At 33.3% G+C, this 12423-nt stretch overlaps 9 non-coding genes across 9 annotated transcripts; 5 read left to right on the top strand and 4 right to left on the bottom strand.

The window, feature by feature from the left end:
* Window positions 1-562: 562 nt before the first annotated feature.
* Window positions 563-634, bottom strand: TRNAQ-UUG (transfer RNA glutamine (anticodon UUG)). Its single transcript has one exon. It is a non-coding gene; the product is annotated as a tRNA-Gln (tRNA).
* Window positions 635-2181: 1547 nt separating this feature from the next.
* On the top strand, window positions 2182-2253 carry TRNAQ-CUG (transfer RNA glutamine (anticodon CUG)). The gene has a single exon. It is a non-coding gene; the product is annotated as a tRNA-Gln (tRNA).
* Window positions 2254-3078: 825 nt separating this feature from the next.
* On the bottom strand, window positions 3079-3150 carry TRNAQ-UUG (transfer RNA glutamine (anticodon UUG)). The gene has a single exon. It is a non-coding gene; the product is annotated as a tRNA-Gln (tRNA).
* Window positions 3151-4697: 1547 nt separating this feature from the next.
* Window positions 4698-4769, top strand: TRNAQ-CUG (transfer RNA glutamine (anticodon CUG)). The gene has a single exon. It is a non-coding gene; the product is annotated as a tRNA-Gln (tRNA).
* An 825-nt stretch (window positions 4770-5594) lies between these two features.
* TRNAQ-UUG (transfer RNA glutamine (anticodon UUG)) lies at window positions 5595-5666 on the bottom strand. Its single transcript has one exon. It is a non-coding gene; the product is annotated as a tRNA-Gln (tRNA).
* A 1547-nt stretch (window positions 5667-7213) lies between these two features.
* TRNAQ-CUG (transfer RNA glutamine (anticodon CUG)) lies at window positions 7214-7285 on the top strand. Its single transcript has one exon. It is a non-coding gene; the product is annotated as a tRNA-Gln (tRNA).
* A 2443-nt stretch (window positions 7286-9728) lies between these two features.
* On the top strand, window positions 9729-9800 carry TRNAQ-CUG (transfer RNA glutamine (anticodon CUG)). The gene has a single exon. It is a non-coding gene; the product is annotated as a tRNA-Gln (tRNA).
* An 825-nt stretch (window positions 9801-10625) lies between these two features.
* Window positions 10626-10697, bottom strand: TRNAQ-UUG (transfer RNA glutamine (anticodon UUG)). The gene has a single exon. It is a non-coding gene; the product is annotated as a tRNA-Gln (tRNA).
* A 1547-nt stretch (window positions 10698-12244) lies between these two features.
* TRNAQ-CUG (transfer RNA glutamine (anticodon CUG)) lies at window positions 12245-12316 on the top strand. Its single transcript has one exon. It is a non-coding gene; the product is annotated as a tRNA-Gln (tRNA).
* Window positions 12317-12423: the final 107 nt, after the last annotated feature.

The following is a 12423-nucleotide window of genomic DNA, read 5'->3' as shown; positions in this document are numbered from 1 at the left end:
GTAATAAGATAGTTAATTTTGCTGATTTCTTATCTGACAACATTCTTAACTTACACAGTGCATTTAATTGTGAATTTCTTTGAAAGAGGAATTCAGATTAATACATTTGACATGTCTTTCGAAAGATTCTACTTTGTGGTTATGGATCTACTTTAGAAAAACAGAGTGTAAATATCTGTGTGTCTTAATTTCAAGATTGTTATTTAAAAGTTCATCTCTTCTGTCCCCAAAATACACAATTTGATTCCTCAAGTTTTCTTTTAATGAAGGCTTTCCAATTAAAAAAGTTCCTTGTTCCCCTTATCAATAACAGTAAGATTTAAACAAGTAATATCTTGCATCAGCCTCTTGTGATGAGTTGAGAAAACAGAGTCAGCTCACAAAATGTCTCATTATTTTGAGCCATTTTATTTCCAGGTTTTCTAAAAGTTCTATCATTTGCTCACATCAAATAGACTTTAAAAATACAATCAATAAATTAATGTTTCACTCTACCCGTGTTAGATTTATGATATTTATGAATACACTTGACAGAAAAAGATTTGGTCATAAGTCATGAAAGTGGTCCCACTGAGATTTGAACTCGGATCCTTGGATTCAAAGTCCAAAGTGCTAACCATTACACCATGGAACCTCCCATGTGACAGGGGAGCAAATTGCTGCAGCAATGTGGACATTTCAAATTTTTTATTTTCTACAGTCAAAGACAAACAGAATTACATAACTTTTCTATTCTGTTCAACTTTTGCCTATTGAACTATGTTAGGGAAGGATGTTGCACAAAGGACTCAAGTAACGCTATGACTCTGTTGAACAGTACTTTTTATGTGAGATAAGATTTTGCAATAAAAGATAAGATTCCCCCGTGAATGCAATCTCTTCTGCCAAAATGGAAAGCTCAACCTGGTACAGGTGGGTTGATGGTGTTATGCTTGTCAATCTGGACTCTGAAAACAGGGATCTAAGTACAAAGCTCAGTGGGACTTATCTAAACTTTACGATTTTTTTTCCATTCAGTTCTTAGAAGTATTAATTGGAAAAACATCTCATTTACTTATAAACTTGTACGTATCAACTTATATGTATGTATCTCCCTATATATCGCTATATGTCTATGTATTTTTATCGGAAAATATAAATATATACATTATAAAAATATGTATAATTAATAGAGGTGAAAATAAAGAACAGTTGTTGCCTCTCCGCATTTGAAACATGAGCTTCTTCTCCTTCCTCTTCTATATGTCCTGAAATTGAGATAGTCACTTTTTAATCAATTTTGATCTAACAGCATAGTTGATTTGTACAAAGCATATCATACGATCTGTGAATAATTCTAAAAAAGAAAATTAGATCAGTACCTTTGAGGCCTCCAAGCAAAAGCTTATATTTCATGATTGCAGATCGACTGTTGAAAATCAGCATGAGAAATGTTTTATTTCACAATTTCCATACTAATATACAAAAAACATTTGTACTATCTGAATGATACCGTCATTGTGGATCTCTAGGTTTGATTTAAGAACACATCTCTTTCAAAATGTGCTATATTCGCCTTATCAATAGTGTAGAAATCTTCAAAAAGGAATGCTGGGAATCAGCCCTCTGAAATGCATTTGAGAAAAACAGGATAGGATTTTGTAATGTCGCACTATTTTGTGTAGGAATCTGATGTAAAAGTATTATAAAGTTCGTATTTCTGTAACTTGTTCAAGCTGTTGGACATTTTGAAAGGAGTCAACATTTGTCTCGTTCAACCTACTGGTATTGGATTGGAGCTATCAATAACAAAAGATGACAGAAATATAAAAGGTTGAGATTAGTAAAATAGTACCTCAAAGAATTGGACTGGTACCTTTGCATGCAAAGTCCAAAGTGCCAACCGTTGCTCTTTGGAGCCACCCATGTGAGAGACAGAGAAATGGTTGTAGTAGTTTGGAAATGTAGAATGTTTTAATATTCTTCAGTCAAATATGATCATTATTTTGTAAATTGCATGTCCTGATAAACGTTTGCACATTTAACACTGTTATGGAGAATGTAGCTGAAAAGAATCAAATCACATTGTAGCTCTTTACACTATGAGCATTCAACTGAGTTATCTTTTCATCAATGTAAGAAAAGCCCCTGCACTGATGCGCTCTCTTTTGTCTCAATGGAAAAATCCCTCATGTATGGCAGGGTTCCATGGTGTAATGGTTAGCACTCTGGACTCTGAATCCAGCGATCCGAGTTCAAATCTCGGTGGGACCTACTTGAATTATGAGATTTAATATTTCACTAATTTCTTAGAATTTGGACTTGGAAAAACATAACGTCAAAGTTTTATACTGTAACTTATCAACGTATAAGTATGTATCTATGTACAGATGGCTATATCCATCTAGATAGCGATAATACAATATAAAGAAATGAAAAATTCATAAACATAAGTACTGAAGCTGAAAACTAAAAACTGTTCTTTCCCATCCACAATTTAAGCAAGAGGTTCTTTTCCTTTCTCATCTTTATGATCAGTAATAAGATAGTTAATTTTGCTGATTTCTTATCTGACAACATTCTTAACTTACACAGTGCATTTAATTGTGAATTTCTTTGAAAGAGGAATTCAGATTAATACATTTGACATGTCTTTCGAAAGATTCTACTTTGTGGTTATGGATCTACTTTAGAAAAACAGAGTGTAAATATCTGTGTGTCTTAATTTCAAGATTGTTATTTAAAAGTTCATCTCTTCTGTCCCCAAAATACACAATTTGATTCCTCAAGTTTTCTTTTAATGAAGGCTTTCCAATTAAAAAAGTTCCTTGTTCCCCTTATCAATAACAGTAAGATTTAAACAAGTAATATCTTGCATCAGCCTCTTGTGATGAGTTGAGAAAACAGAGTCAGCTCACAAAATGTCTCATTATTTTGAGCCATTTTATTTCCAGGTTTTCTAAAAGTTCTATCATTTGCTCACATCAAATAGACTTTAAAAATACAATCAATAAATTAATGTTTCACTCTACCCGTGTTAGATTTATGATATTTATGAATACACTTGACAGAAAAAGATTTGGTCATAAGTCATGAAAGTGGTCCCACTGAGATTTGAACTCGGATCCTTGGATTCAAAGTCCAAAGTGCTAACCATTACACCATGGAACCTCCCATGTGACAGGGGAGCAAATTGCTGCAGCAATGTGGACATTTCAAATTTTTTATTTTCTACAGTCAAAGACAAACAGAATTACATAACTTTTCTATTCTGTTCAACTTTTGCCTATTGAACTATGTTAGGGAAGGATGTTGCACAAAGGACTCAAGTAACGCTATGACTCTGTTGAACAGTACTTTTTATGTGAGATAAGATTTTGCAATAAAAGATAAGATTCCCCCGTGAATGCAATCTCTTCTGCCAAAATGGAAAGCTCAACCTGGTACAGGTGGGTTGATGGTGTTATGCTTGTCAATCTGGACTCTGAAAACAGGGATCTAAGTACAAAGCTCAGTGGGACTTATCTAAACTTTACGATTTTTTTTCCATTCAGTTCTTAGAAGTATTAATTGGAAAAACATCTCATTTACTTATAAACTTGTACGTATCAACTTATATGTATGTATCTCCCTATATATCGCTATATGTCTATGTATTTTTATCGGAAAATATAAATATATACATTATAAAAATATGTATAATTAATAGAGGTGAAAATAAAGAACAGTTGTTGCCTCTCCGCATTTGAAACATGAGCTTCTTCTCCTTCCTCTTCTATATGTCCTGAAATTGAGATAGTCACTTTTTAATCAATTTTGATCTAACAGCATAGTTGATTTGTACAAAGCATATCATACGATCTGTGAATAATTCTAAAAAAGAAAATTAGATCAGTACCTTTGAGGCCTCCAAGCAAAAGCTTATATTTCATGATTGCAGATCGACTGTTGAAAATCAGCATGAGAAATGTTTTATTTCACAATTTCCATACTAATATACAAAAAACATTTGTACTATCTGAATGATACCGTCATTGTGGATCTCTAGGTTTGATTTAAGAACACATCTCTTTCAAAATGTGCTATATTCGCCTTATCAATAGTGTAGAAATCTTCAAAAAGGAATGCTGGGAATCAGCCCTCTGAAATGCATTTGAGAAAAACAGGATAGGATTTTGTAATGTCGCACTATTTTGTGTAGGAATCTGATGTAAAAGTATTATAAAGTTCGTATTTCTGTAACTTGTTCAAGCTGTTGGACATTTTGAAAGGAGTCAACATTTGTCTCGTTCAACCTACTGGTATTGGATTGGAGCTATCAATAACAAAAGATGACAGAAATATAAAAGGTTGAGATTAGTAAAATAGTACCTCAAAGAATTGGACTGGTACCTTTGCATGCAAAGTCCAAAGTGCCAACCGTTGCTCTTTGGAGCCACCCATGTGAGAGACAGAGAAATGGTTGTAGTAGTTTGGAAATGTAGAATGTTTTAATATTCTTCAGTCAAATATGATCATTATTTTGTAAATTGCATGTCCTGATAAACGTTTGCACATTTAACACTGTTATGGAGAATGTAGCTGAAAAGAATCAAATCACATTGTAGCTCTTTACACTATGAGCATTCAACTGAGTTATCTTTTCATCAATGTAAGAAAAGCCCCTGCACTGATGCGCTCTCTTTTGTCTCAATGGAAAAATCCCTCATGTATGGCAGGGTTCCATGGTGTAATGGTTAGCACTCTGGACTCTGAATCCAGCGATCCGAGTTCAAATCTCGGTGGGACCTACTTGAATTATGAGATTTAATATTTCACTAATTTCTTAGAATTTGGACTTGGAAAAACATAACGTCAAAGTTTTATACTGTAACTTATCAACGTATAAGTATGTATCTATGTACAGATGGCTATATCCATCTAGATAGCGATAATACAATATAAAGAAATGAAAAATTCATAAACATAAGTACTGAAGCTGAAAACTAAAAACTGTTCTTTCCCATCCACAATTTAAGCAAGAGGTTCTTTTCCTTTCTCATCTTTATGATCAGTAATAAGATAGTTAATTTTGCTGATTTCTTATCTGACAACATTCTTAACTTACACAGTGCATTTAATTGTGAATTTCTTTGAAAGAGGAATTCAGATTAATACATTTGACATGTCTTTCGAAAGATTCTACTTTGTGGTTATGGATCTACTTTAGAAAAACAGAGTGTAAATATCTGTGTGTCTTAATTTCAAGATTGTTATTTAAAAGTTCATCTCTTCTGTCCCCAAAATACACAATTTGATTCCTCAAGTTTTGTTTTAATGAAGGCTTTCCAATTAAAAAAGTTCCTTGTTCCCCTTATCAATAACAGTAAGATTTAAACAAGTAATATCTTGCATCAGCCTCTTGTGATGAGTTGAGAAAACAGAGTCAGCTCACAAAATGTCTCATTATTTTGAGCCATTTTATTTCCAGGTTTTCTAAAAGTTCTATCATTTGCTCACATCAAATAGACTTTAAAAATACAATCAATAAATTAATGTTTCACTCTACCCGTGTTAGATTTATGATATTTATGAATACACTTGACAGAAAAAGATTTGGTCATAAGTCATGAAAGTGGTCCCACCGAGATTTGAACTCGGATCCTTGGATTCAAAGTCCAAAGTGCTAACCATTACACCATGGAACCTCCCATGTAACAGGGGAGCAAATTGCTGCAGCAATGTGGACATTTCAAATTTTTTATTTTCTACAGTCAAAGACAAACAGAATTACATAACTTTTCTATTCTGTTCAACTTTTGCCTATTGAACTATGTTAGGGAAGGATGTTGCACAAAGGACTCAAGTAACGCTATGACTCTGTTGAACAGTACTTTTTATGTGAGATACGATTTTGCAATAAAAGATAAGATTCCCCCGTGAATGCAATCTCTTCTGCCAAAATGGAAAGCTCAACCTGGTACAGGTGGGTTGATGGTGTTATGCTTGTCAATCTGGACTCTGAAAACAGGGATCTAAGTACAAAGCTCAGTGGGACTTATCTAAACTTTACGATTTTTTTTCCATTCAGTTCTTAGAAGTATTAATTGGAAAAACATCTCATTTACTTATAAACTTGTACGTATCAACTTATATGTATGTATCTCCCTATATATCGCTATATGTCTATGTATTTTTATCGGAAAATATAAATATATACATTATAAAAATATGTATAATTAATAGAGGTGAAAATAAAGAACAGTTGTTGCCTCTCCGCATTTGAAACATGAGCTTCTTCTCCTTCCTCTTCTATATGTCCTGAAATTGAGATAGTCACTTTTTAATCAATTTTGATCTAACAGCATAGTTGATTTGTACAAAGCATATCATACGATCTGTGAATAATTCTAAAAAAGAAAATTAGATCAGTACCTTTGAGGCCTCCAAGCAAAAGCTTATATTTCATGATTGCAGATCGACTGTTGAAAATCAGCATGAGAAATGTTTTATTTCACAATTTCCATACTAATATACAAAAAACATTTGTACTATCTGAATGATACCGTCATTGTGGTTCTCTAGGTTTGATTTAAGAACACATCTCTTTCAAAATGTGCTATATTCGCATTATCAATAGTGTAGAAATCTTCAAAAAGGAATGCTGGGAATCAGCCCTCTGAAATGCATTTGAGAAAAACAGGATAGGATTTTGTAATGTCGCACTATTTTGTGTAGGAATCTGATGTAAAAGTATTATAAAGTTCGTATTTCTGTAACTTGTTCAAGCTGTTGGACATTTTGAAAGGAGTCAACATTTGTCTCGTTCAACCTACTGGTATTGGATTGGAACTATCAATAACAAAAGATGACAGAAATGTAAAAGGTTGAGATTAGTAAAATAGTACCTCAAAGAATTGGACTGGTACCTTTGCATGCAAAGTCCAAAGTGCCAACCGTTGCTCTTTGGAGCCACCCATGTGAGAGACAGCGAAATGGATGTAGTAGTTTGGAAATGTAGAATGTTTTAATATTCTTCAGTCAAATATGATCATTATTTTGTAAATTGCATGTCCTGATAAACGTTTGCACATTTAACACTGTTATGGAGAATGTAGCTGAAAAGAATCAAATCACATTGTAGCTCTTTACACTATGAGCATTCAACTGAGTTATCTTTTCATCAATGTAAGAAAAGCCCCTGCACTGATGCGCTCTCTTTTGTCTCAATGGAAAAATCCTTCATGCATGGCAGGGTTCCATGGTGTAATGGTTAGCACTCTGGACTCTGAATCCAGTGATCCGAGTTCAAATCTCGGTGGGACCTGCTTGAATTATGAGATTTAATATTTCACTAATTTCTTAGAATTTGGACTTGGAAAAACATAACGTCAAAGTTTTATACTGAAACTTATCAACGCATAAGTATGTATCTATGTACAGATGGCTATATCCATCTAGATAGCGATAATACAATATAAAGAAATGAATTATTCATAAACATAAGTACTGAAGCTGAAAACTAAAAACTGTTCTTTCCCATCCACAATTTATGCAAGAGGTTCTTTTCCTTTCTCATCTTTATGATCAGTAATAAGATAGTTAATTTTGCTGATTTCTTATCTGACAACATTCTTAACTTACACAGTGCATTTAATTGTGAATTTCTTTGAAAGAGGAATTCAGATTAATACATTTGACATGTCTTTCGAAAGATTCTACTTTGTGGTTATGGATCTACTTTAGAAAAACAGAGTGTAAATATCTGTGTGTCTTAATTTCAAGATTGTTATTTAAAAGTTCATCTCTTCTGTCCCCAAAATACACAATTTGATTCCTCAAGTTTTCTTTTAATGAAGGCTTTCAATTTAAAAGGTTCCTTGTTCCCCTTATCAATAACAGTACGATTTAAACAAGTAATATCTTGCATCAGCTTCTTGTGATGAGTTGAGAAAACAGAGTCAGCTCACAAAATGTCTCATTATTTTGAGCCATTTTATTTCCATGTTTTCTAAAAGTTCTATCATTTGCTCACATCAAATAGACTTTAAAAATACAATCAATAAATTAATGTTTCACTCTACCCGTGTTAGATTTATGATATTTATGAATACACTTGACAGAAAAAGATTTGGTCATAAGTCACGAAAGTGGCCCCACCGAGATTTGAACTCCGATCCTTGGATTCAAAGTCCAAAGTGCTAACCATTACACCATGGAACCTCCCATGTGACAGGGGAGCAAATTGCTGCAGCAATGTGGACATTTCACATTTTTTATTTTCTACAGTCAAAGACAAACAGAATTACATAACTTTTCTATTCTGTTCAACTTTTGCCTATTGAACTATGTTAGGGAAGGATGTTGCACAAAGGACTCAAGTAACGCTATGACTCTGTTGAACAGTACTTTTTATGTGAGATAAGATTTTGCAATAAAAGATAAGATTCCCCCGTGAATGCAATCTCTTCTGCCAAAATGGAAAGCTCAACCTGGTACAGGTGGGTTGATGGTGTTATGCTTGTCAATCTGGACTCTGAAAACAGGGATCTAAGTACAAAGCTCAGTGGGACTTATCTAAACTTTACGATTTTTTTTCCATTCAGTTCTTAGAAGTATTAATTGGAAAAACATCTCATTTACTTATAAACTTGTACGTATCAACTTATATGTATGTATCTCCCTATATATCGCTATATGTCTATGTATTTTTATCGGAAAATATAAATATATACATTATAAAAATATGTATAATTAATAGAGGTGAAAATAAAGAACAGTTGTTGCCTCTCCGCATTTGAAACATGAGCTTCTTCTCCTTCCTCTTCTATATGTCCTGAAATTGAGATAGTCACTTTTTAATCAATTTTGATCTAACAGCATAGTTGATTTGTACAAAGCATATCATACGATCTGTGAATAATTCTAAAAAAGAAAATTAGATCAGTACCTTTGAGGCCTCCAAGCAAAAGCTTATATTTCATGATTGCAGATCGACTGTTGAAAATCAGCATGAGAAATGTTTTATTTCACAATTTCCATACTAATATACAAAAAACATTTGTACTATCTGAATGATACCGTCATTGTGGTTCTCTAGGTTTGATTTAAGAACACATCTCTTTCAAAATGTGCTATATTCGCCTTATCAATAGTGTAGAAATCTTCAAAAAGGAATGCTGGGAATCAGCCCTCTGAAATGCATTTGAGAAAAACAGGATAGGATTTTGTAATGTCGCACTATTTTGTGTAGGAATCTGATGTAAAAGTATTATAAAGTTCGTATTTCTGTAACTTGTTCAAGCTGTTGGACATTTTGAAAGGAGTCAACATTTGTCTCGTTCAACCTACTGGTATTGGATTGGAGCTATCAATAACAAAAGATGACAGAAATATAAAAGGTTGAGATTAGTAAAATAGTACCTCAAAGAATTGGACTGGTACCTTTGCATGCAAAGTCCAAAGTGCCAACCGTTGCTCTTTGGAGCCACCCATGTGAGAGACAGAGAAATGGTTGTAGTAGTTTGGAAATGTAGAATGTTTTAATATTCTTCAGTCAAATATGATCATTATTTTGTAAATTGCATGTCCTGATAAACGTTTGCACATTTAACACTGTTATGGAGAATGTAGCTGAAAAGAATCAAATCACATTGTAGCTCTTTACACTATGAGCATTCAACTGAGTTATCTTTTCATCAATGTAAGAAAAGCCCCTGCACTGATGCGCTCTCTTTTGTCTCAATGGAAAAATCCCTCATGTATGGCAGGGTTCCATGGTGTAATGGTTAGCACTCTGGACTCTGAATCCAGCGATCCGAGTTCAAATCTCGGTGGGACCTACTTGAATTATGAGATTTAATATTTCACTAATTTCTTAGAATTTGGACTTGGAAAAACATAACGTCAAAGTTTTATACTGTAACTTATCAACGTATAAGTATGTATCTATGTACAGATGGCTATATCCATCTAGATAGCGATAATACAATATAAAGAAATGAAAAATTCATAAACATAAGTACTGAAGCTGAAAACTAAAAACTGTTCTTTCCCATCCACAATTTAAGCAAGAGGTTCTTTTCCTTTCTCATCTTTATGATCAGTAATAAGATAGTTAATTTTGCTGATTTCTTATCTGACAACATTCTTAACTTACACAGTGCATTTAATTGTGAATTTCTTTGAAAGAGGAATTCAGATTAATACATTTGACATGTCTTTCGAAAGATTCTACTTTGTGGTTATGGATCTACTTTAGAAAAACAGAGTGTAAATATCTGTGTGTCTTAATTTCAAGATTGTTATTTAAAAGTTCATCTCTTCTGTCCCCAAAATACACAATTTGATTCCTCAAGTTTTGTTTTAATGAAGGCTTTCCAATTAAAAAAGTTCCTTGTTCCCCTTATCAATAACAGTAAGATTTAAACAAGTAATATCTTGCATCAGCCTCTTGTGATGAGTTGAGAAAACAGAGTCAGCTCACAAAATGTCTCATTATTTTGAGCCATTTTATTTCCAGGTTTTCTAAAAGTTCTATCATTTGCTCACATCAAATAGACTTTAAAAATACAATCAATAAATTAATGTTTCACTCTACCCGTGTTAGATTTATGATATTTATGAATACACTTGACAGAAAAAGATTTGGTCATAAGTCATGAAAGTGGTCCCACCGAGATTTGAACTCGGATCCTTGGATTCAAAGTCCAAAGTGCTAACCATTACACCATGGAACCTCCCATGTAACAGGGGAGCAAATTGCTGCAGCAATGTGGACATTTCAAATTTTTTATTTTCTACAGTCAAAGACAAACAGAATTACATAACTTTTCTATTCTGTTCAACTTTTGCCTATTGAACTATGTTAGGGAAGGATGTTGCACAAAGGACTCAAGTAACGCTATGACTCTGTTGAACAGTACTTTTTATGTGAGATACGATTTTGCAATAAAAGATAAGATTCCCCCGTGAATGCAATCTCTTCTGCCAAAATGGAAAGCTCAACCTGGTACAGGTGGGTTGATGGTGTTATGCTTGTCAATCTGGACTCTGAAAACAGGGATCTAAGTACAAAGCTCAGTGGGACTTATCTAAACTTTACGATTTTTTTTCCATTCAGTTCTTAGAAGTATTAATTGGAAAAACATCTCATTTACTTATAAACTTGTACGTATCAACTTATATGTATGTATCTCCCTATATATCGCTATATGTCTATGTATTTTTATCGGAAAATATAAATATATACATTATAAAAATATGTATAATTAATAGAGGTGAAAATAAAGAACAGTTGTTGCCTCTCCGCATTTGAAACATGAGCTTCTTCTCCTTCCTCTTCTATATGTCCTGAAATTGAGATAGTCACTTTTTAATCAATTTTGATCTAACAGCATAGTTGATTTGTACAAAGCATATCATACGATCTGTGAATAATTCTAAAAAAGAAAATTAGATCAGTACCTTTGAGGCCTCCAAGCAAAAGCTTATATTTCATGATTGCAGATCGACTGTTGAAAATCAGCATGAGAAATGTTTTATTTCACAGTTTCCATACTAATATACAAAAAACATTTGTACTATCTGAATGATACCGTCATTGTGGTTCTCTAGGTTTGATTTAAGAACACATCTCTTTCAAAATGTGCTATATTCGCATTATCAATAGTGTAGAAATCTTCAAAAAGGAATGCTGGGAATCAGCCCTCTGAAATGCATTTGAGAAAAACAGGATAGGATTTTGTAATGTCGCACTATTTTGTGTAGGAATCTGATGTAAAAGTATTATAAAGTTCGTATTTCTGTAACTTGTTCAAGCTGTTGGACATTTTGAAAGGAGTCAACATTTGTCTCGTTCAACCTACTGGTATTGGATTGGAACTATCAATAACAAAAGATGACAGAAATGTAAAAGGTTGAGATTAGTAAAATAGTACCTCAAAGAATTGGACTGGTACCTTTGCATGCAAAGTCCAAAGTGCCAACCGTTGCTCTTTGGAGCCACCCATGTGAGAGACAGCGAAATGGATGTAGTAGTTTGGAAATGTAGAATGTTTTAATATTCTTCAGTCAAATATGATCATTATTTTGTAAATTGCATGTCCTGATAAACGTTTGCACATTTAACACTGTTATGGAGAATGTAGCTGAAAAGAATCAAATCACATTGTAGCTCTTTACACTATGAGCATTCAACTGAGTTATCTTTTCATCAATGTAAGAAAAGCCCCTGCACTGATGCGCTCTCTTTTGTCTCAATGGAAAAATCCTTCATGCATGGCAGGGTTCCATGGTGTAATGGTTAGCACTCTGGACTCTGAATCCAGTGATCCGAGTTCAAATCTCGGTGGGACCTGCTTGAATTATGAGATTTAATATTTCACTAATTTCTTAGAATTTGGACTTGGAAAAACATAACGTCAAAGTTTTATACTGAAACTTATCAACGCATAAGTATGTATC

The sequence above is a fragment of the Lissotriton vulgaris genome, chromosome 4_1 (genome assembly GCF_964263255.1).
Source record: "Lissotriton vulgaris chromosome 4_1, aLisVul1.2, whole genome shotgun sequence".
Lineage (NCBI taxonomy): Eukaryota > Metazoa > Chordata > Amphibia > Caudata > Salamandridae > Lissotriton > Lissotriton vulgaris.
This window is presented reverse-complemented; position numbering and strand designations above follow the sequence as displayed.